We start from the raw sequence: 24,126 nt of genomic DNA on the forward strand, positions 1-24,126 counted from the left end.
TCCTGTTGCCAGACATAGGGTCTTCCAACAGTCACCCTGTTGACCCTGGGCAGCATTACCTCCTCCAGGCACTTGATGTAGGCCTCTGTGTTGAGTCTGAGGCTGCGTGGGACGATGAATGGAGGCATAACGTTGTCATTACTAGTGATCACTCCAAATACCATGATGTGGACATCATGTTTCATTTTTATCACTCTTGGTGCATGTCCTTAGATTGCACTGTCCTCAGACTGACACCCAAATACTCTGAAATGTTCATATTGGAGCGTCCAGTGCAAATGCCAAGCAGTACAGCATGTCATTTCCAAATTTCTGACAGAGTGAATTGTATCATGGTGCTGTTTTCTTCACAGACAGTGTCCAACTGACCCTACTATACTGTATAGATGACAAAATCAAAAGCAAACGATACCCATGCATGAAATTAAAAATATAAAATGGCAACAATTTACCCATCACACCCTGTATATATATAGGTTATAACTTGAACTTATATATCAGTGGCAAAGTGCGACAAAGAAACATGCAGTCCATCCACACCTCCCACTGAGGTGAGGTGAGGGGTTCGAATGTTCCACCTTCCCTTGTTTTCCTTAAAAAGTATAGTATTATATATGCTTTGAGATACGAGGAGTCTGAAAATGAAAATAGTTTCTCCCCTATGATGCACCATTTTGAAGTAGTTAGTAAGACATGAAAAATGTACATATAACTTTGGAAATCATCTTCTAATGATTTCATCCGGTAGGAGTTATTCAAGCTGTCAACTTTGAGAAAAAAGTCAAAATACTTTTTTTAAAGTTTGGAAGAAAATTCAACATTCATGAACTCTTGAAGCTGATTGAGAGAGTACCAAATTAAGTGAATGTGTATAACAACGTACAACTTCTGTCAGTGATGCAGCTTTTCTGTCTTTACTGACATCAACTTATCCCCTAAACCTTTCTTGAAACCTTTCCTTCTCATCACCAAATTGCAAAATGTGTGACAGTTAAGATTTCATTTGAAGATCTGTAATCTCATCAAACATAACAGCAACAAATGCTGTTTTTACCAATCATTGGCTTAATTGCACCTTCACTTATAACAGCTATACAATTAAATGATTTCAATTTGAATATCACTTCAAAGTGATATTCATTTTCAATATTGCTTCAAAGCTGAGCAAATGCACATACACATATGCATATGTATGTGCATCCATAGGTGTATATAAATATGTATGCATATGTATGAGTATATATTTATATATATATAGGCAGAATTCTGCTTTAAACACCCCATATCCCCTTGTGCCTTTTTTCATTTTTTGAATTTTCAAATAGAGGATGATAGGATGAAAAAAAAAGCGAGAAAAGATGAGAAAGAAGTAGGTATTATTGGTGAAATACTGGAAAATGAAAAAGAAAACACAAAGAAGCAAAAGCAGGGAATTAGAGTTCTTTCAGTTATGTATAGCTTACATTTTTTTGATCTGTTGACATATGGGTGTGAATTTTTCAACTATTTCCCACTACTTTTGGATCTAGAAGTCACACTGCTGAATTTTAGATCTGAACTTTTCAACAGATGAAAGCATATGGCTAAGCTCCTGTTGATGAACTGGAAAGTGTTACCCTCTCTGAATTGAGCAGCTATACCACAGACTCTTGGCCACTATATTTTCAGCCTTATATTCTATGGTCAAAGGGGAAATAACTCGAATTTTCCCCACCTTTTGCCTCTTTCTGTTTTCTTTTTCGTTTTCCAGTTTTTCAACCTTTCACCTTTTATACTACTTCTTTCTCACTTTCTCTCTCATCCTATCATCCTGTTTTTAGCTTGTTATGCCACGTGGGCAATACCTGAAGATTGCATTGAGAAACCAGATGTGTTAAAAAATACTGTTTGGCATGCTTTCATCACATGAAACTAACAGGAGCACATAAAAGCATATATTGTGTTTATTACACACACACACACACACACACACACACACACACACACACACCAATATATATAAGCACAGGCATGACTGTGTGGTAAGAAGCTTACTTTCCAGCCACATGGTTCCAGATTCAGTCTCACAGCATGGCTTCTTGGGTAAGTGTCTTCTACTATAGCCTGGGGTCAACCAAACCTTATTGAGTGGATTCAGTAGATATAAACTGAAAGAAGCAAAAGATAAAAGATAATATATATATATATATATATATATATATATATATAGTTGAAAGTTACAAAAAACAAAATACGAAGATAGGTGTGTAGTGTGTATATATATGCATATGTAAATGCATATATGTGTGTATGTGTGTATGTATGTATATGTGTGTATGTACCTGTATGTGTGTCTTTGTGTATGTATTTGTTCCCCCTATCACCACTTGACAATTGGTGTTAGCTTGTTTACATCGCTATAATCCAGCGGTTCAGCAAAAGAAAATGACAAAATGAGTGCTTTCAAACAACAAGAACTGGGGTTAATTCGTTTAATTAAAATCCTTCATAGCAGTTTCCCAGCATGGCTGTAGTCCAGTGATTGAAACCAGTGAGAAATAAATGATACGACAAAAAAATGAAAGAAAGAAAAAAAATGAGAACCACTGTGTTAGACAGAAGTCCATTATTTCATCCAATCAGCTGCTTTGCCTTCCTTCACAGACAGGATGTATAGCTTGACAATAATACACAAGCAAGCTCCCCTTGTGTGGCAGGAAATTCCCAACAAAGTGAGTAACTGAAACTACTTCACTTATGTCACTCATGATCAGAAGAATCACATGAGTTTCTCCAGCTTGCCACTGTCCTTCAGTCATATATATAAGTGCACCATCTCTTATATATGTATATATATATACGTATATATATATATATATATATATATATATATATATATATATATATATATACACATATATATATATATATACATACATATATATATATATATATATATATATATATATATATATATATATATATATATATATATATGTGTATATATGTATATATATATATGTATATATATATATATATTATTTATATAGATAGGGTGATAAATTGAATATTAATTCAATTTAAAACCAAATGGCCTAGCATATAAAAAAAATCTGAAAATTCAGAAAAAAATTGTATTACACATGTATAAGGGATGACCACTAGGTGGACATCCAATATGCTAGAAAGAGGTCATCAACGACCCAACCACAAAGAAAAATAATGTTCTCCAGAAAAATTTTTCTGGAGAACCTAGTGGTCATCCCTTATACACGTGTAATATATATAGATATATATATATCCATGTGTATGTATGTATACATATATATAATGACTCATCCTATCTAAATAAATAAATATCCTTCATTAAAAAAAGGCACTATTTAAAATAAATGCATGAAGTGAAGTGTGCTTGTGTGTGTAAATGCATGTGTATGTGTATGTATATAGATATGTGTGTGAATGCATGTGTGTGTGTGTGTATAGGTACATATGTGTATAATCGTGTGTGTTTGTATTAATCTTCCAATGTCTCTTGACAACAGGTGTTGGTTTGTTTATGTACCCATAACTTAGCAGTTTGTCAAAAGTACCAGATTTAAAGCAAAAAAAATAAGTATAGAGATTGATTTCTTTGCTTAAACCTTTCAAGGTGGTACTCCAGCATGGCTGCAGTTCAAATTCTGTAAAACAAGTGAAAGATAAAAGACTGTTTAATCTGAGGCAAACGATCACCTCTGTGACTTTTATGCCATAAATATGTATGAAAGGAAATAGGCATACATTTATATCTCTATTTAGAGGCAAGTTGGATTTGCATAAGTTTGTGGGTGAGAAAAGCAAGAAGTAGTAGAGAAGGAATGAAAAAAAAAGGAGAGAATGAAGAAGAGAGAAATGTAGAAAGAGAATTGGAAATGCAAAGATGCAAATGAGATTGAAGAGTACAGGGAAGGAAAGACACAGAACATTGAGAGAAAGTTGGAAGAATGGGGAAAATCATTGGAAGTTTTGGATCAAAAAAGAGAGATGGATGGTAAAATGGAAAGGAAGAACAAAAGGAAAAAAAATTGTCAGGGAAACACAGAAAGAGAGAAAGAGGAATTGTTCCATGTTGTTGAAAGGCTTCAAAGGCTTGCAGGGGAGTCGGTTGTTTTACAAATTGTTTTGGTTCCTCTCAGGAAACTGAGGTAAAGATTTCTTATTGCAAATATACAAACAATAATCATGGAAACTACTGCAGGCAGCTTGATATACACAAGCATTTGAAAACTTTTCTCTATATATAGAAAGGGGTTCAATGAGCACCTGGGAGCTTAATGCAGATATTTTCCAATATATCTTTCAATATATATATGTGTGTGTGTGTGTGTGTGTATACATACATATATATACATATATATATATGTGTATATTTATGTATATATGTGTGTGTGTGTGTGTGTGTGTGTGTGTGTGTATGTATGTATGTATGTATGTATGTATGTATGTATGTATATGTGTACGTATGTAAGCATGAATATATTTTCATCGTAAATAACAGAGTGCTCCATGCATGATACAGAGCCATGATGATTACGTGATAAAATATCCAAGTAAAGATATACATGAAAATGGCTTTCTCACAGTTTGGTAAAAAAATTTTCTTGTACATTAAAGAAATAAATATTAATATTTCTTCCTTTTTCACACAGTCATTTTTTTTTTTATTCCTGTTAAAAAATAAAATAATACCAGCACGCTGTAAGTAAAAAAAAATGCTTTAATTTTCTTTTCTTATAGAATCAATACATTTATAACATAGCTACATTTGCCTTAATGCTGAAAATATATTGAAATCTTATGATTAATTTATAAGTAATTTTGGTTATTGGCATACTATAATGAATTCACAAGATTTTGATGATGTGAGGCTATGCATTTAAGTGAAATTGACTGGAATAATTATTTCTAACTTTGGAAGAAGACCACAGATTTTAGAGGAGTACATCTATAGTACCTTACATTATCAACTTCAGAAGCATTAAAAGCAAATCAGTCTCAATAGTATTCGAACCTAGAATTCAGAGGTATTAAACTAAATACTATTACATATTTATTCTTGTATTCACTCATTCTGATACCATATGACTTCAATGTTCAACTGGTATTAACCAATGAGTGCTTTGAACTCTGAATATAATGGAACATACCAAATATTGGTTTCAAATTTTGGGAAGGGGCCAGCAATTTTGGAGGAGGGAGCTAGTCAATTACATCAACCCCAGTGCTCAACTGGTTTTTATTTTATCGACTGTGAAAGGATGAAAGGCAAAGATGACTTTGGTGGAATTTGAACTCAGAACATGAAGATGAGCAAAATGTCACTAAGCATTCTGCCTAGCACAGTAATGATTCTGCCATCTCACTGCCTTAAGGAACATATTGAATATTGATTTCCAATTTTAGCACAAGGCCAGTAATTTCAGTGGATGGGGTAAGTCGATTACATCAACCCCAGTACTCAACTGGTACTTATTCTATTGATCACCAAAGGATGAACAGCAAAGTCGACCTTGGCAGAATTTGAACTATGAATGTAAAGATGGACAAAATTCCACTAAGCATTTTGCCCATTGCAGTAACAATTCTGCCAGCTCGCTGCCTTAAGAAACATACTAAATATTGCAAAATATTTCTTCTTGTACTCTACTATTTGTCTTATATTGATTTAACTAACACCCTATTAGTGTGTTAACATTTGGTGACCAGTCACTCATTAGTATGAACATTAGTAATGCATAACTATTCAACTATTCAAGAGGAACCTTGAGGGCACTGACCTCAAAGTCTTAGAGAACACCAGAAAGCCATGAGCACAGTCTCTTCTTCCAGATCAAACCAATAACAAAATATTTCTTCCTTGCATATTTTCTTCTGATTGATAATGGTTTGGGATTTAGGCCATAAGGCCAACACTTTTGAGGGGAGAGTTTATAGTCAATACCATCAACCCCAGTATTTCATCAGCACTTAATTTTATTGACCCAGGAAGGATGAAGTGCAAAGTCAACTCCATCAGGATTTGAACTCAGAATGTAAAAACCTGGAACAAATAGTGCAAAGCATTTTTCCGATGCTCTGACAGTTGTACCTGCCTGCCACCTTATTCTACAAATAAATAATGATAGCAGTGATAAGGCCTCATCAGTTAGGTTTGACTTTATAGATTCATTTCTATTTCGGAAGATCCTCTGCATGGTCCAGAACTGGACAAGGTTTACAACAGTTAACTATTCATGCAAATCTCTTCTTGCCATATTACTGATGTTACTCAGGGGAAAGTCAAGGCTGATACAGTTCGGCACTAGTGTTGTCACAGGTGTTGCCTTCAGAACAAAGAGAACTGGAACAGATATTGCACCTTGTCTGACTGTCAAACAATTCTTCCAGCCCATTGTTTTGAAATGGAGCTACTTCTATTGACCCTAAAAGGATGAATGGTAAAGTTGAGTTTAGCAGGATATGAACACAGAACACAGCAAAATGGAACAAATTCTACAAAGTATTCTATTTAGCTCTCTAATAACTCTGCCACCTTAGTAACTATAGTTATAGCAGCAACAGCAGCAGCAACAGCAGCAGCAACAGCAGCAGCAACAACAACAACAACAGCAACAACAAAAGTAGTATCATATTGAATAACAACAGACATCACTACTCCAAGGCTCCCCAGAACATCTATTAACATCGATAAAATAACAATGAAGAAAACCAAAAATAAATGATAAAAATGTTGAAAGGATACCTTTGTAAGTAACACATTAACTTTACTTTTATTGCTCTTAGCCTAATATAACTTATGTTTTGCTACTCTTCACAGAAATCATCAACAGACCACCATGTGTAAACATATTGATGGAGCACCAGTTAAATCAACCAACATCAGATAAATTCTGCTTGGCATAAATGAAATGAAAAACAATATAAATGAAAACATGAAAACTTATCGTTCAGTCCAAAGTTTTTAAAAAAATGACATATGTGCTTTGAATTTGATGCATAAAAAATAGAAAAAAGAATGGAGCATGTAAAATTGCACATTGTCCAAGACTGATAAGCTGGTATACAATAAAAATGATGCCTATCTAAATAAATGACCAGTTATTTCACTTCTCAAAGAAAACAGGAAAGACAAAAATTGACCTGATAGGAATATATTTCAATACTGTATACTTTATAATTTGGTTTGGAAAATATGCAAGGAAGGAATATTTTTTTATTGGTTTGCTCTGGAAGAAGAGACTGTGCTCATGGCTTTCTGGTGTTCTGTAAGACTTTGAGGTCAATGCCCTCAAGGTTCTTCTTGAATGCATTACTAATGTTCATACTAATGAGTGACTGGTCACCAAATGTTAACACACTAATAGGGTGTTAGTTAAATCAATATAAGACAAATTCTGCCTGATACAAGTAAAATTTAAAAGTAATATAGATGAAAACTATAGACTTATTGTAGTAGAACAGTAGTTGGTCATTCTTGAAACCAGGGCCAGATAGAGATCCATAGAGGCTCTAAGCATTTAAAAGATTTTGGTGCGCCCATATACATGTAGTTCAAAATATAATATCAGCAATATACAATAATGAGGGAGGTACTTGTGTTTTGGAAGAAGAATAGAATGTGTGGTTGGTATGTTAGGTAGAAGTGATTTGTAGGATCTTGGTTACATTGGAGTCTATGGATATTAGAAGATAAGAGGGATAATTGTCCAGTGTGTTTAGTGTTATATTTTTGCATCTAGGGCAGTGTAGAGCATACCAGTGTGTCATGAGTTCACAATAATGATAACCTTACAGAAAGGAAAATCAATAAAAACCACTAAATCATGGTAGATAAAGAAACAGAAATAAGAGAATTAAGGCAAATGCACACTCATAAATACAAATTAACAATTTAAACAAATATAACTAAATAAAATATAACACAAACACATTAAAGAAAAGGTTAGTAAAGAATAATATAGGCACATGTTAAAACAGAACTAAATGCCAAAAATGAGGCAATAAGAATCATTTCTGAAGCTGTTTTTGTAATACATTATAATTATGATATCCTCAATTGCTTGGTAAAAGAATTGATGAAAATAAATGAGAAAACGAGATAAATAATTGTTTCTAAGGCAAACAAGGCTTGAACTTTGGAAGAATGGAATAGTCTGTTATATTGACCATCATTATCTGATTATTAGTTTATTTTATTGAATCCTCAAGGGATGAAAGTTGACCTCAATAGGATTTGGACTGAAACTGTAATGAGCCAGAAGAAATGCTGCAAGATATTTTGTGTGACATTCTAAAGATTCTGCTGATCCACCAACCTTAGTGAATCAGCAAAGTCATGAAAATAAATAATGACTTCGGTGAAATGAGATAAATTCTGACCGTGCTTATTATACATCTCCCAAAAATTTGATAAAAACAATTATATACACCAGGTGCAAGCATGGCTGTGTGGTTAGAAGCTTGCTTCCCAACCACAAGATTCTGGGTTCAGTCCCACTGCATGCTGCATGGCATCTTGGTATACTACTATAGCCTTGGGCTGACCAAAGCTGTGCGAGTGGATTTGGCTGACAGAAACTGGAAGAAGCCCATCCTGTATCTCTCTCTCTCTCTCTCTCTCTCTATATATATATATATATATTGTCAGTTGTTCATATATCTGAAAAAGAAACACACTCTAAAGCATTAGAGCAGTAATATATTTTTTTAGGCAGTTGAAAGTTATGGGTATTCATAATGTGACCACTGGTTTTGTACCTATAAAACGCTTAGCAGTATAGGTAACTTGGCAGACTCAAATAGCTGAAGGCACATAACCTTCCTACAACTTCAAGAAGAAATATTTAATGGTCAATTGGTTTTGTAAACAAAACATAATTACCCATGCTGCAGGTGGGACAGGGTTAGCAGAGCAAAATTTATCCTCCTTACATCAGCTCTGGCTATGGTGATATTTGAAGGAGCTGTGGTGGGACTATTAAACAAATAGGGAATTCTAACGTTGAGAATGGAAACGTTTTAGATGAGGGCATTGACTGAATACTTCCTTCTTGAAGTTTAAAAAGGTTCCTGGACTGAACAAGTTTTTTAGGATTCTTGCCCTCTCAGCTAAGTAAAGCTTACATTGTTTGCTCTCATTTATATAAGCCCCTGGTTGTCCAAGAAGCTTCCATCTAATTAAATATGGGGTTCTTACTGCTTTTAAGCACCATATATGGCTGGCCAAGGACATGATGTTGTGCCTTTCTGGTATCCTAAAAGAAGACTGGTGGGTGTTCAGTCATTACTTAAAATGGGAGGATGGTTGAACCAACATATTTTTATGTCTGTTTATTATATGTGCTACCACTGTTGATGTTTCTTTCATTAACTTCAAGTCTGAGGTCATCGTTGTCGTTGCTGGCAAGCAGTTTTGGTGTGTTTAGGTCCCTGTATCTTAGTAGTTCAGCAAAAGAGACCGATAGAATAAGTATCAAGCTTTAAAAAACGTACTGGGGTTGAATCCTTTACCTGAAAATTATTCAAAGCAGTGCTCCAGCATGACCACAGTCTAATGACTGAAACAAGTAAAAAACAAAAGATGCCATGAATACGAGAAACTAGAGATTTTCAGAAGTGAGAAAACTTATAAAATATTTATATTGAATTACGAAAATATCTAGTAACAAATAATTGAACACAAATGTAATAATACAGTTCTATATTTAAGAGATGAGGAATTATGTACATTATTTACATTATTTACATTTTTTACATTATTAACATTATCTTATTTACATTATTTACATTATCTTGTTTGTTGTTAACACAACGTTTCAGCTGATATACCCTCCAGGAATGAGAACCCAGGTTCGAAATTTCCCCAAGACACCTGATGAAGGCTGGAGGGTATATCAGCCGAAACGTTGTGTTAACAACAAACAAGATGAGGACAAATATCCGTCAAATGTAAATAATGTAAATAATGTACAAATGTAATAGTTACAAAACATGGATAAAACCAAAAAAGAAAAAAAAATACTGAATTCTGTCTTCAGAAAAGTCAAGAGAAATAAAGTAGGAAGATATAATGGACAGTTGCAAGAACAGACAAACAATATCCACAAATATCAAAAAATTAAAAGCTAAACTAAAAAATGGGATTAAAAAATGTCATACCTAGATGCTGACAAGAAAATCCCTTATATGGTCAATACTCGACGAGACTGGATAAAGTAGATAAACAAACACACAAAAAAAAAAAATGAATACACAAATAAACAAATAGGTGCAGGCATGGCTGTGTGGTAAGAAGCTTGCTTCTCAACCACATGGTTTCGGGTTCAGTCCCACTGCATGGCACCTTTGGCAAGTGTCTTCTACTATAGCCTCGGGCCAACCAAAGCCTTGTGAGTGGATTTGGTAGACGGAAACTGAAAGAAGTGTCTGTGTATATATATATATATATATATATATATATATATATATATATATATATATATATATATATATATGTATGTATGTATGTATTATGTATGTATGTATGTATGTATGTATTTGTGTGTATGTGTGTGTGTGTGTGTTTGTCTACCCCACCATCACTTGACAACCGATGTTGGTGTGTTTACGTCCCTGTAACTTAGCGATTCAGCAAAAGAGACTGATAAAATAAGTACTAGGCTTACAAAGAATAAGTCCTGGGGGGTTGATTTGTTTGACTAAAGATGGTGCTCCAGCATGGCCGCAGTCAAATGACTGAAACAACTAAAAGAATAAAAGAATAAATAAATGAACGTACAAACAAACATATTAACAAACAAACAAGGAAATAAATTAATAAATAAATAAAAATTAAAAACTCAACTCAGTACTGGATGAGTAATACAGCACTGAATAAGGATCTTAATTACAACTCAAGGTCATAGCAATCAATGATATTGCTTCAAGCAGTACAGTCTTCATCAGAACAAAGCATATAAATAGAGAGGGTGGAGTTGGAAATTTCATATGCAGGAAACTGTGCCATGATCATTGTCATCGTCATCGTCAACATTGCCGTCACCACCACCACCACCACCACCACCACCACCACCACCACCACCACCACCACCACCACCACCACCACCACCACCACCACCATCATCATCATCATCATCATCATCATCATCATCATCATCATCATCATCATCATCATCATCATCATCATCATCATCATCATCATCATCATCATCATCATCATCATCATCATCATCATCATCATCATCATCATCATCATCATCATCATCATCATCATGATCATGTCTGTCTTCCATGTTAGCATGGGTTGGACAGAACAACAAAATCTGATGAGTCATAAGACTTCATCTAGCTCCAGTCTAGTTCTTTGGCATGGTTTGGGGCAGCTGCTGATCACGTGTGTGATATCTTCTACAGAAATGTGACATAATCAACATGTTTTGGTTGCGTCAATGGAGCTCCAAGGGATACACAGTCTCTTTTGTTTATGAGATATTTCGTAACAATCTACTACTCTTGAATTGCAAATGCATAGCCTTTGAAGTTTGATAGGATATAACAGTCTCAAGTTCAAGGATGCCGCACTTCATGTTGAGATTGCTGCCGTTATTTTCAAGTTTTCAGGAAATCTATCCATGCCTAGTCTATAATTGATATGCTAAATGTTTTACATCCAGGTCTTCTTTGAGACATGTTAGTCCAGCTGTTTTGGGGTTGCATGAGAGATTGTCAAGAAGAGAGTGCTTCCTGAAGAGCTAGCTACTGACATACAGGATGTTCTCTTTACTTTTCAACAATAAGTTTATTATGCCATCTGAAAGAGGATGTATAAACATATGTATGAATGTATGTACATGCATACATATATCAAGTAGCATGTGAGCTGCTACTGCAGGACAGCCTCATCATCAGCTATGCTCGTTGCACTCTTGTACACTACTTGGTACCTGGCATGGCGGCCCAGAGAGGTTGTCAGGTATGGAGATCATGCCAACTGCCTTACTCACTTTCCAAGGCATTTTGTCCGGAGAAGTCTAATAGATGGACAGCTGTTGCTGCTGACATGAAGGTACAAGAAGGTAATATAAGATAAACTATGGATGGAAAATCAAGAAGATAGTTAGGTAAGTTTGCAAGAGTGTTAAAGGAAAGAAGGTAGATAGAGATAGAATAGAGGTGAATGCTGTGAATGGTGAACAAGGGTCGATGTGTGGTGAGTGGCAAATATCAGTTTGGTGGGAAAGGTGAAGGAAATGAAAGTAGGTCAAGAAAGGGGAGATGATAAGGGCTGTACAGAAAGTGGGGAGAGCAGCAATATAATAAATCTTGTGGATATATGAGAAATAGGGAGATGATGTAAATTGCAAAGAGGATGGTGGGAAAGCAGGACATATGCACACACACACACACACACACACACACACACACACACATTCATACACACACATTCATGCACACACATTCATGCACACACATATGCACAATGACAGGGGTGGAGGTGAGAGGTATGTAGAGGTGGGTACAGTGAGCGATGAACAAAAATGGTGAGGGATGTGAGGGTTGTTGATAGCAGACATGAGACGGTGTCAAGAATGAGGTACAGCTGTCATAAGGTATATCCCAAGACAAAGGGGTGTTCAGCGGAAAATGGAGAGGTCTGGAATGATATTGAGAGTGAGGGATTGGTGACAAAAGGAAATGGTTCCAAGGATGGTAGCACATTAGTAATACATACATGCATATGCATGTGCACACACACACACATGCACACACACACACACACACACATACACACACGCACACACACACGCACACACACACACATACACACATGTATGTATGTATACATTACTATTCATTTCTCTGCTGCAAAAATGCAAATTCAATTGTATTAGAAAATAACAATGCTTTGTAGGGGTTTTTTTTACCAGGTTTCTTCTCTCTATATATATTATTTATCCAGGCTATAAATTCACATCAATTTACATCAATACAAATTGATGCACTTAATTTTGTGAGAGAATGCTTAAGTGACAATCTGGATAATGTAGGGATTTCATAAAATGTAATCAGTCAACTAACTCACACATTACAAATACAATTTGTAAGTGGAACAGTAAAAATATGTGAAACTTTTCTCAAATACAAAATGTGACATTGTTTAGGCTGTCTACCTTCCAACAATGGAGCTTTGTATCTTTGTTAGAAACCAGTTCCTTCCTCAGAGGATAATTTAAATAATTAAAAACATCCATCCATCCATTTACACATGCACTCCCCCCCCCCCCCCCACACACACACCAATTTTGATAAGTGCAAGCATATGAAAGTCTTGGCCATTGAGTGACCCTCTTGACTGCTAAATATTAATAAAAATATACACACATTTGTATTTTGAGTTCTGTTTTTCCTGTTTGCATCACCTTACCTACATATATATACATATATATATATATATATATATATACACATATATATATATATATATATATATATATTCAGGTGAATATGGTACTTAAGTTGAAGAATCAGAATTTATGGTATTATCCATACAATTTCAAAGTAAGGTGATAAAAATCAAAATAAGCAACGAGGATATCCAGAGGTAATGCAGTACGATCGTTTCATGCAATTCCATCTCAATTAAATGGAGTTGCATGAAACGATCGTACTGCATTACCTCTGGATATCCTTATTGCTTATTTTGACATATATATATATATGTATATATATATATATATATATATATATATATATATATATATATATATGTATATATATATATATATGAATATATATATATATATGAATATATATATATATATATATATATATATATATATATATATATATATATATATATATATATATATATGTATATATATATATATATGAATATATATATATATATATATATATATATATATATATATATATATATATATATATATATATATATATATATATGTATATATATATATATATGAATATATATATATATATATATATATATATATATATATATATATATATATATATATATATATATATATATATATATATATATATATATATATATATAATCAAATGATTAATAACATACAATGGATAATTGTCAGCTCATTATAGCTGTTTCCTACGCATTTTATAATAGAATAATGAGAACATTACTTCATTACAAAGAATTGTAATCATCAGATGAAACATAATTTTACAAACAAAAAAATATCCCAAGAATACTGCAGGGACATGCTTGAAGTCTGTCAATGCCAACTATGAAATGGGAGAATGACCAACAAAGTTGGCCATTGAGGTTACGAATATAGTTTGTGAGAGGGTGTAATATGATATCTAAGGTCAGCAACCCAGGTGGGACAAGAGTCTGCTAGACAGGTTTTTAGGCAGGCTGGAGTGGGGTGTAGGTGATATTTTATTATAGAAGGCTTAGAACAGTGGGTAGCAAGGAGAGGACCTAATATAAATTAAGGATAAAGAAAGAAAGAATAAAGAAAGCAAAAGTAAGGGCGAAGAAAAATAAATGCATACAAGCCAATTAGGCATAGGGTCAGGGCTTAGGGTTCACTTGCTAAGGTTAAAGGACAAGGATACACAGAATTTAGGGGTGTTCTGTGGATATTGGTTGAAAGTTGAGGGAAGGTATGAAGACTATTGAATAATAAGATCTAGCTTTTATGAAATTGTAGTGTTAAGAGTGAATGAATTATCTGGTAAAGTGGAAAGATGTAAGGTGTTGTTTTGCATACAAAAATTTATATGGGTTAGTGGGGACTGCTTGTAATAATAGGACACGTTTGCCTAGAGAGAAAAATCTTGGTAGTAACAGTAGAGTACTACTTATCATTAAGGATGTGGGTTATATAATAAACTACACCTAGTACAGAGTTAGAGGAAATACCACATCAGATATCAAAGAAAGCCAGTAGTAGGGAGTAATCTAATGATTAACAATATGGAATGTTATATAGGTGGCATTGATATTGTTTAATTTGATAGTATAATCACCATTGTGTGAATCATGTAATGCAATTCCGGACAATAGTTTTGGGTAAGAGGTTCGGATAGTGTGTTCCAACTATTATTTAACAAGCAAAACAAAAATAAGTATATCTTGGTGTTAGAATTACTTACCTAGTAAAATTGGAAAAGAACTGGATGGGTGTGCAGGCTGCTACTTCTAGGTTAGATATCTTTGTAATCACTATTGCATAATACTGGGTACACCACAGATAGAATGGTTAGTTCCCTCAATATAGCATACCATGCAAGTATAGTAAGAGCAGTAAGAAAGTAATGCTAAGAAGAGACAAGACTAGAAGGACTCAAAAACAATTAAGCAAACAAATCGAGTTTTGGGTCAACAATAGAGGGTGTAAATTAGACTGGCCCTAGGTTAGGAGCTATTTTAGAGGTTGTTTAATGTCATTAAAATATTTAAAAGTGTGGGTAGACGTATTTGTACAGGTAAGACAAAGGTCTAGTTTATTATTTAGTAGATTCTCACTATTAGATTTCTTTAAAATTTCAAACAGCTCCATACAGCAAAGCCTATACTCGTATTTGTTTATTAACTATGGTTTAGCAGCCCTAATGATGTCCCAACTTAAATCAGATTTAATATTGTCATCCATAAGCTCCCAAATCTCCATGGCTAGAGAAATCTTGCCAGCCCTATGTCTTAATTCAAAGGAAGAATAGTGATTACATAAGCACTCCTTGAGATTTACTGAGCAGCTGATGTAAGTGTAAGTATTCGTCTCTGTTACAACATCACATTTGTACACCACATTCACTGCTAGACATTGACCACAAAATGGACAGGATATTTTGTCTAAACATTTGCACCCAATATTTTCTAAGACTTGAAATTTATTATTATGGGTACACAATCCAACTTTATTATGGTGTAATAGTTCAAGCTCATGAGAGTTACTGGTGTTCACATGGTTGTTACTGGGGTTTATATTACAACCATGTGAACACCAGTATCTCTCACGAACTTGAACTATTATACCATAATTGCGTACCTGTAATAATAAATTTCAAGTCTTAGAAAATATTGGGTGCAATTGTTTAGATAAAATATCTTGTCTGCTTTCTGGTCGATGTCTAGCAGTAAATGTGGTTTACAAATGTGATGTTGTGATGGATGCCAATACTTATACGTATATCAGCTGCTCCATAAATCTCAAGGAGCACTTATGTAATCACTATTCTTCCTTTAAATTAAGATATAGGGCTGGGAGGATTTCTCTATGAAGATTTGGGATGCTGGTGACTCATAAAAGGCACCTCTGCTGTGACAAGTAAAAGGTACCCATGCTAGTGACACATAAAATTTGCCTGTGCTGGTGACTCATAAAAACACCCAGTTCACTCTGTAGAGTGGTTGGTGTTAGGAAGGGCACCCAACTGTAGAAACCAAGCCAAATCAGACTGGAGCCTGGTATAGCTCTCCAGCTTATCAGTCCCAGTCAAACATTCTAACCCATTCTAGCATAGAAAATGGATGCAAAATGATGATGATGATATATGTGTGCATGTGTGTGGTTGTGTGTGTGTATGTGTGTGTGTGTGCGTGTGTGTGTGTGTGTGTGTGTGTGTGTGTGTGTGTGCTGCATTTGCGTGTGTGTATGTGCAGCATACGATGGGTGTAAATGAACATCATTGTCATACAAGGGAAATTGATTATTTCTAGTCTTCTAGCTATAGGAAAATATCACCTTAGTTGCAAGCAGGTAAAGGTTGGCAACAGGAAAGGTATCCTGCCATAAAAAAATCTGCCTGAACAAAATCTGTGAGACCCATGCACACATGGAAAAGTGACCATTAAATGATGATGATGGTGGTGATGGTGGTAGTATGTGACAACAATGATTATGATGACAACGATAACGACAATGACATTGATGATGATGATGGTGATGATGATGATGATGATGATGATGATGATGGTGAATACATTTACAAACATACGTTGAAGATGTTGACACAAGCCGTAACAGTTTCACTTCAGGAACATTTAATTTTCCACCAAAATAAACCCACCTACTCATTACATTTTCACTTCAAATTGTCAACTGCCTGAAGCTCTTGTTCGTTATGCTTTCAATTTAGGCTCACTGACCCCGCCCCTACCTCTTAAAATCTTTCTTGAAAATTTTATTTGGCGGGTATTTTTAATTCTGGAATTTATAATAAGGGTTGATTATTATACACTGACACTGTATATGTGTCAGTGTTGTTCTCGATAACAATCTTATTACTAGGTATTAATATTTATTGCCAAACTAACATGGCAATCCATAGAAATAGGACAAATGCTGCTGTTGATCAGCTCCAAGAGGCAGTCGCCTCTAGCTAACTATATTGCGCATGAACCTGCATCCATAAACCTTTGAAGGTTTATAGATGCAGGTTCATGCATCATATAGCTAGCTAGAGGTGATCACAGGTTTGTGTGTCATATAGCTAGCTAGAGGTGATTGCCTCTCAGAGCTAATCAACAGCAGCATTCGTCCTATTTCTATGGACTGCCACGTTAGATTGACAAATAAATATTAATACTCAGTACTGCTGTTGTATCTCTTCTTTAGAGAGATTTAGAAATTATAACATTTCTATATATTAATCTGATTACTATTTCTTTAGAAATAAAGGTTTCTAGCTGGATCCCAGTCTGATATTATGTGTATATCCCAAATAAGACACTAGATTAGTGGTTCTAGACTGAAGTCCATATGGCCCCTGAGGGTCCCTATAAGATTTTTGGGGTCCATGCAAGCAAAAGAGTAAATTGGAGATCCACAATAGTATTTTAAGGGACCCCTGAAAAAATTTTGCTTTAAATGTATGTATTGTTAAGTCTTGCATGACAATAGTGAAGGTGCATGGCTCAGTGGTTAGAGTGTCGGGCTCACAATCATGAGATAATGAGTTTGATTCCCAGAATGAGTTGTGTGTTGTGTTCTTGAGCAAGACACTTTATTTCATGTTGCTCCAGTTCACTCAGCTGTAGAAATGAGTTGCAATATCACCAGTGCCAAGTTGTATCAGCCTTTGCCTTTCTCTTGGATAACATCGATGACATGGAGAAGGGAGGTTGGTATGCATGGGTGACTGCTGGTTTCCATAAACAACATTGCTTGGACTTGTGCCTTGGAGGGTAACTTTCTAGGTGCAATCCCATGGTCATTCATGACTGAAAAGGGTGCTTACCCTTTTATGTCTTACAAGAAATAGCTTGGTTTCTTTCTCTAACATTTTACATAACCTACACAAATTAATGCGTAAAAAACAAAATAAAAATTTTGACAGAAGCTTCTATAAAACTAGTTTTTCAACATCAGATGGCTATGGGAGTCCACCTGATTAAAATAGTAATCAAAGGGGTCCATAGATAGAAAAATGGTTGAGAACCAGAGAACTAAATGACCAGAAATCAAATGGCTGGAATGTAATGTAAATATCCGTTTCAATTTTGGCACAAGGACGGCAATTTCAGGGGTGGCTGAGGGGATAGTTGCTTACATTGACCCCAATGCTCAACTGGTACTTATTTCATAGATCCCAGAAGGTTGAAAGGCAAAACTGACCTTGGTAAAATTTGAACACAGAATGTAAAGACAGATGAAATGCTGCTAAACATTTTGATTTCATTTCAAATTTTGGCACCAGGCCAGCAATTTCGGAGGAAGGGTAAGTTGATGACATCAGCCCAGTACTCAACTGGTACTTATTTTATTGTCCCCAAAAGGAAGAAAGGTGAAGTCAGCCTCGGTGGAATTTGAACTCAGAGCGTAAAGATGAATGAAGTGCTGCTAGGCATTTTGCCCAGCATGCTAATGATTCTGCCAACTTCGCTGCCTTATATAATGTAAATATTGAAAAATGCTTTATCTCTAAAGATGAAGTTAATTGTTAAATTGTTTGGAAGGTTTACGCATTTTGAATTCAGTTTTAACTTAATGTCCTACTGTAAAGTTTCAGTAGACTTCAAGACTAGAGACTGTTCAAATCAAAAGAAAGTTTTAGTTTCTCTGAGAAACTTTTATTTTGACAAATTCGAAAGAATGAGCAGATGCATTATCATGTTACCATATTATGTTTGGTTGAGTAAACTGTTGTATTAAGGAAAGGAGACACAAAGCATGGGAAAATACCTCAACAAGTGAAATAGCACCACACCCCTTAATGTAACCATTCAAACTTCATGAAATAGCAACCAAAATATCCTTCAAATTACACAATACTACTTTTAAAAAGTAAAAAAACATTAAATAGTATTGTAGGAGAGAAATGTGTGTGAAGAGATAATGATTCACTTCTGCTTAGTGATTCTGAATAGAAAGACAATAGAAGTGCTACTATGAAAGTCTACTAAATGTAGAGAATGCATGGGAGAAAGAGAGCCTTCCAAAATAAACCTGGCTGAATGATCTGCTATTCTAGTTGACATCAGTATGAGATATAAAGCAATTAAGGATATGAAGACAGGGAAAACCTCTGAGCCATCAGGAATAACCACTGAAGCGTTTAACCCTTTAACGTTCTGATTACTCTGTCACATGTAATGTTTATTTATTCCCATTGCTTTGAATTAAGCATTCATTATTTCATAGCTTCAAGATTTTGGTGGTGTGAGAGGCTAGACCTGGGTGGTTTGAATATAAAAGCAGATAGAGTATTTGGGCCTGATATGACCAGTTTAAATGTTAACAGGTTATAATATCTAGTGAAGCAGGAAATGGTCCTAGTTATCTGTATAGTTAATCAGGGTGTACAGAAAGGTAAGCTCTTTGATGGGTATAACAGCATTATAATCGGAAGGGATAAGCCCAGAAAGATGTGGGATGAAGTGGTGAGAAAGGATCTACAAACATTGGGACTCATAGAGGGGATGACAAGGGACCGAGATTCCTGGTGGTTTGCTGTGCTTGAAAATACATGTGAAGCTAAGTACAAGTGTGGTTGCCCTTGCATACAAACTCATCCCTTGCAACCCTCTCCAGTTGAGCATCCCTAATCTTTTGGGCTTGTAAGTGCTGGTGCCGTGTAAAAAAACACCTGCCATACTGGTGCTGCATAAAAGCACCCAGTACTCTCTGTAAAGTGGGTATCCAGCTGTAGAAACCATGCTGAAACAGACATGGAGCCTGAGCAGCTCTTCAGCTGGTCATCTTCTGCCAAACCATCCAATCCATGCCAGCATGGAAAACAGACATTTAAGGATGATGATGATGATGAGGAGGATGTGACCAGACCTACACATAAGGCTTTAATCAGCCTAAGTCTATTGCAGAAGACACTTGTCCGAGACAATACACAGTGGGACTGAATCTGAAATCACATGGTTGGGAAGTGAATTTCTTAACCATGCAGCCATATCTGCACCTGTATATCTTTTATCTTTTATATTTTATTTGTTTTAATTATTAGACTGTGGCTATGCTGGGACACCATCTTCAAGAACTTTCAGTTGAATGGATCGACCCCAGTACTATTTAATTTTTTTAAAGCATGATACTTATTCTATTGGTCTCTTTTGCTGAACTGCTAAATTACGAGGACATAACCACACCAACACCGGTTGTCAAGTGGTGATGAGGGACAAATAAAGACACAAAGATATATATATATATATATATATATATATATATATATATATATATATATATATGGAGTTAAACGCAGGTGTTATTAAAATCTTTATACTTCCAACATATGTTTCGAAGAAAACATTAGTATTATTCCAGAAGGAATAAAATGATGTAAAACAATACGATCTTCTCATCAGGGAAAAAAGAGAAACAAAACACATCAATAAGACATTTTAACCAAATGTGATTACTGTATATATGATGAAGGGAATGCTAGTACATTATTTTAAAAATTAAAAAAAAGACCTTTAATAAGGCAATTTATAGAAAGAGAAGGAGGAGGAAGAAAGAAATTAGCAGAAAATTAAAAGTGGAGAAATATAGTGTGATAGGTGAATAGGAATAAAGGTTAAAGGCATGGAAATAGATATATTTAGTGGAAGATAGATAAATTTATTTAATTATCTATGTTATACAAAATCATTTCACCAAAACCTAGAATTTCTACCTTTATAAGTAGGCTGTTACATCCTTGGTAGTTGTGTGAATTTTTGCTAACTATTCATCTATTTTTACATCTATATTATCAATAAACATTGATAAAATACACATACATTTATAAATGAGTGGCTGTGTGGTAAGTAGCTTGCTTACCAACCACATGGTTCTGGATTCATTCCCACTGTGTGGCACCTTGGGCAAGTGTCTTCTACTATAGCCTCGGGCCGACCAAAGCCTTGTGAGTGGATTTGGTAGACGGAAACTGAAAGAAGCCTGTCGTATATATATGTATATATATATATATATATATATATATATATATATATATATATATATAAATATATACATGCATATGTATATGTTTGTGTGTCTGTGTTTGTACCCCCACAATCACTTGACAACCGATGTCAGTGCGTTTACATCCCCATAACTAAGCAGTTTGTCAAAAGAGACCGATAGAATAAGTACTTACAAAAAATAAGTCATGGGATCAATTTGTCTGACTAAAGGCAGTGCTCCAACATGGCCACAGTCATGATTGAAACAAATAAAAGAATAAAAGAACAAAAGAATACATACATACATATATATATATATATATATATATATATATATATATATATATATATATATACATGTATACATATACACAAACACACACACACACACATATATGACAGGTTTCTTTCAGTTTCCATCTACCAAATTCACTTACAGTGCTCTGGTTGGCCTAAGGCTATAGTAGAAGACACTTGCCCAAGGTGTCACGCAGTGGGACTGAATCTGGAATGACGTGGTTGTGAAGCAAAAATTTCCTACCACACAGCGACACCTGTGCCGATACATAAAAAAAAAAAAACCATTCTAGATCAGAAAGCATAAAATCTGCCATATTGTTGAAGCCAACCTTCTTCTAGCTAATATTATATTTCCTTCAAAGTTAAATAAGTTTTAAATTTTTGTTTTTCAGAGTCTGCATCTTTTGCATACATGGCGATGTAGCCAGGTGTTTAAGTTGTATTCTTGAAAAACTGTGATTCTTTTAGAAAGAAACCTATTTAATATATGTTCCTCTAAATCAGTCTATAACAATGACAATAAAATTTTACAAGACATTTTCGCTGTTCAATAATGTGACAACAGAGTTATCTGAACATCAGTGAGGAACATTGTTTCCTTTATACTGTGTGACACCCACTATTTCTTATTCCTTTCATTTTTATTTATTTATTTATTTTTTTTTTAAGTTTCAAAGACTAAAGCAAACAGAGAATGCGAGGTATTTATTTCAGGAAGTCATGTTTAAAGTTTTTAACATAGAGATCAAATTGTGTCTTTACAGTTTACAAAAAAAAAAAAAAAAAAAAATCCAGTGTGAATCTCATTGAAAAGAATGTCTTATCTAGATGATTGCTACAAAAAGACATTTTCCCAGAAACAGGGTGTGTTTGCATCTCATCATGATTTCAGATTAACAGTCTAAAGTTGTTTATTCTCTGTTGATTGTTTGAAATGTAATATAAATAATGTACATACAAGTTAAAATATCTGTTCCTGCTGGGAGATGAGTTTCAAAAAATAGAGTTGGCCATTTCATTAAGAGAGTCAAGTAACCACTTTTTTTTTCACTTTTATAATCAATCTAGGATGTTTGTTTTCTCAACTCATATTAGCCACAGTAGATTGTGTTGAATGGTTGAAGGATTGGTCTACAAGATGAATGGCTGGCAGTTCACATCCCATCAATCGTTATACTGTGTCTCTCTTAAAGAAACAGAATTTTCATTAGTTCTTCCCATTTAGCTACAATTAGTGATGTTGTGAGATACAATTTATTTGTGTTGGCAGTGTGTTGGTAGTAGATGTGAATTACATATATGTTACATACATACATATAAATATACATAGATACATATCCACATAGATACATATATACATACATACATATGTATTTATATATACATATACACACACACACACACACACACACACACACACACACACACACACACACATATATATATATATATATATATATATATATATATGTGAATAAAAATAAAAATTTTAAAAATTAAAAAATATTAAAAAAAGGGTTTTGTATGATCGTGTATAGAGGAATATATTATTTAAAAGAGTTCTAACTCTGTCTGTTTTTTATGTTTTATTTATATTCTTATAAAATTAATGTGGGATATAGAATATGGAATATATAATACAAATAGCAAAATGAAATGAAGTATTGAATGTCTTTTTGAATATATGAAATATTGAGTATTAAATATAGAGTATTAAATATATAAAGGCTAATATACTTTCATGCCTCATGGCATTCATCAGATGTACTGTAACAGACTGGCTGTTCTTTTGTCTTTTATACCTATTCCTTTGGACAGCAGCAGTAGGTGTTTGGCTATTTTTAGAAATGCTGCCAAGTTTATTTTTAGAAATGATGACATTTGAGAGGTTTTTTGTGTTTTAGTTATAGGGATAAAATTTTTAAACCCCAAGTAAGATAAATTTAATCATTGTTTGTTAAGAGTGGGTTTGAATTTCTTAATAAAGTCCTTTTCTTTGCGTTTTCTCTCAATTTCGTTCAGGTTGTAAAGTTTATGGAATGGAAATATCATAAAAGTTTTTCGACCACATGTTGCCAGATGGTTACTCAGTGGTATTTGGCGGACCTTGGGGTTTTTAATCTGTTGTCGATGCACACATGAGCGTTCCGATAGTGCATTACCTGTCTGGCCAACGTACAGTTCTTCACAATTAGTCAGTGCGGTCGATTTGCTCGACTAAAGGCGGTGCTCCAGCATGGCCACAGTCAAATGACTGAAACAAGTAAAAGTAAAAGTAAAAAGTAAAAGTAAAGTAATATATATATTGTAGTTGTATACTGCCAGCTTAACGTGACAGTCCCAATAAGGGAATACACTACTGCTGTTTAGCCCTAGGAAGCCAGACCGCTTCCTATTAGGCCTTGACACACTTT

The 24,126-nt window shown here is 34.4% G+C and overlaps 1 long non-coding RNA gene across 2 annotated transcripts in view; it reads right to left on the bottom strand.

Annotated features, from left to right (window-relative positions):
• LOC128249371 (uncharacterized) overlaps positions 1-24,126 on the bottom strand; it is a 126,082-nt gene that overhangs the window by 63,155 nt on the left and 38,801 nt on the right. For both annotated transcript variants that reach the window (XR_016244236.1, XR_016244235.1), the window contains exon 2: positions 2,035-2,147. This is a non-coding gene — a long non-coding RNA (uncharacterized LOC128249371). The remainder of the gene's footprint in view (positions 1-2,034; positions 2,148-24,126) is intronic.

Source organism: Octopus bimaculoides, chromosome 14 (genome assembly GCF_046866305.1).
Source record: "Octopus bimaculoides isolate indiv1 chromosome 14, ASM4686630v1, whole genome shotgun sequence".
NCBI classification, from domain to species: Eukaryota; Metazoa; Mollusca; class Cephalopoda; order Octopoda; family Octopodidae; genus Octopus; species Octopus bimaculoides.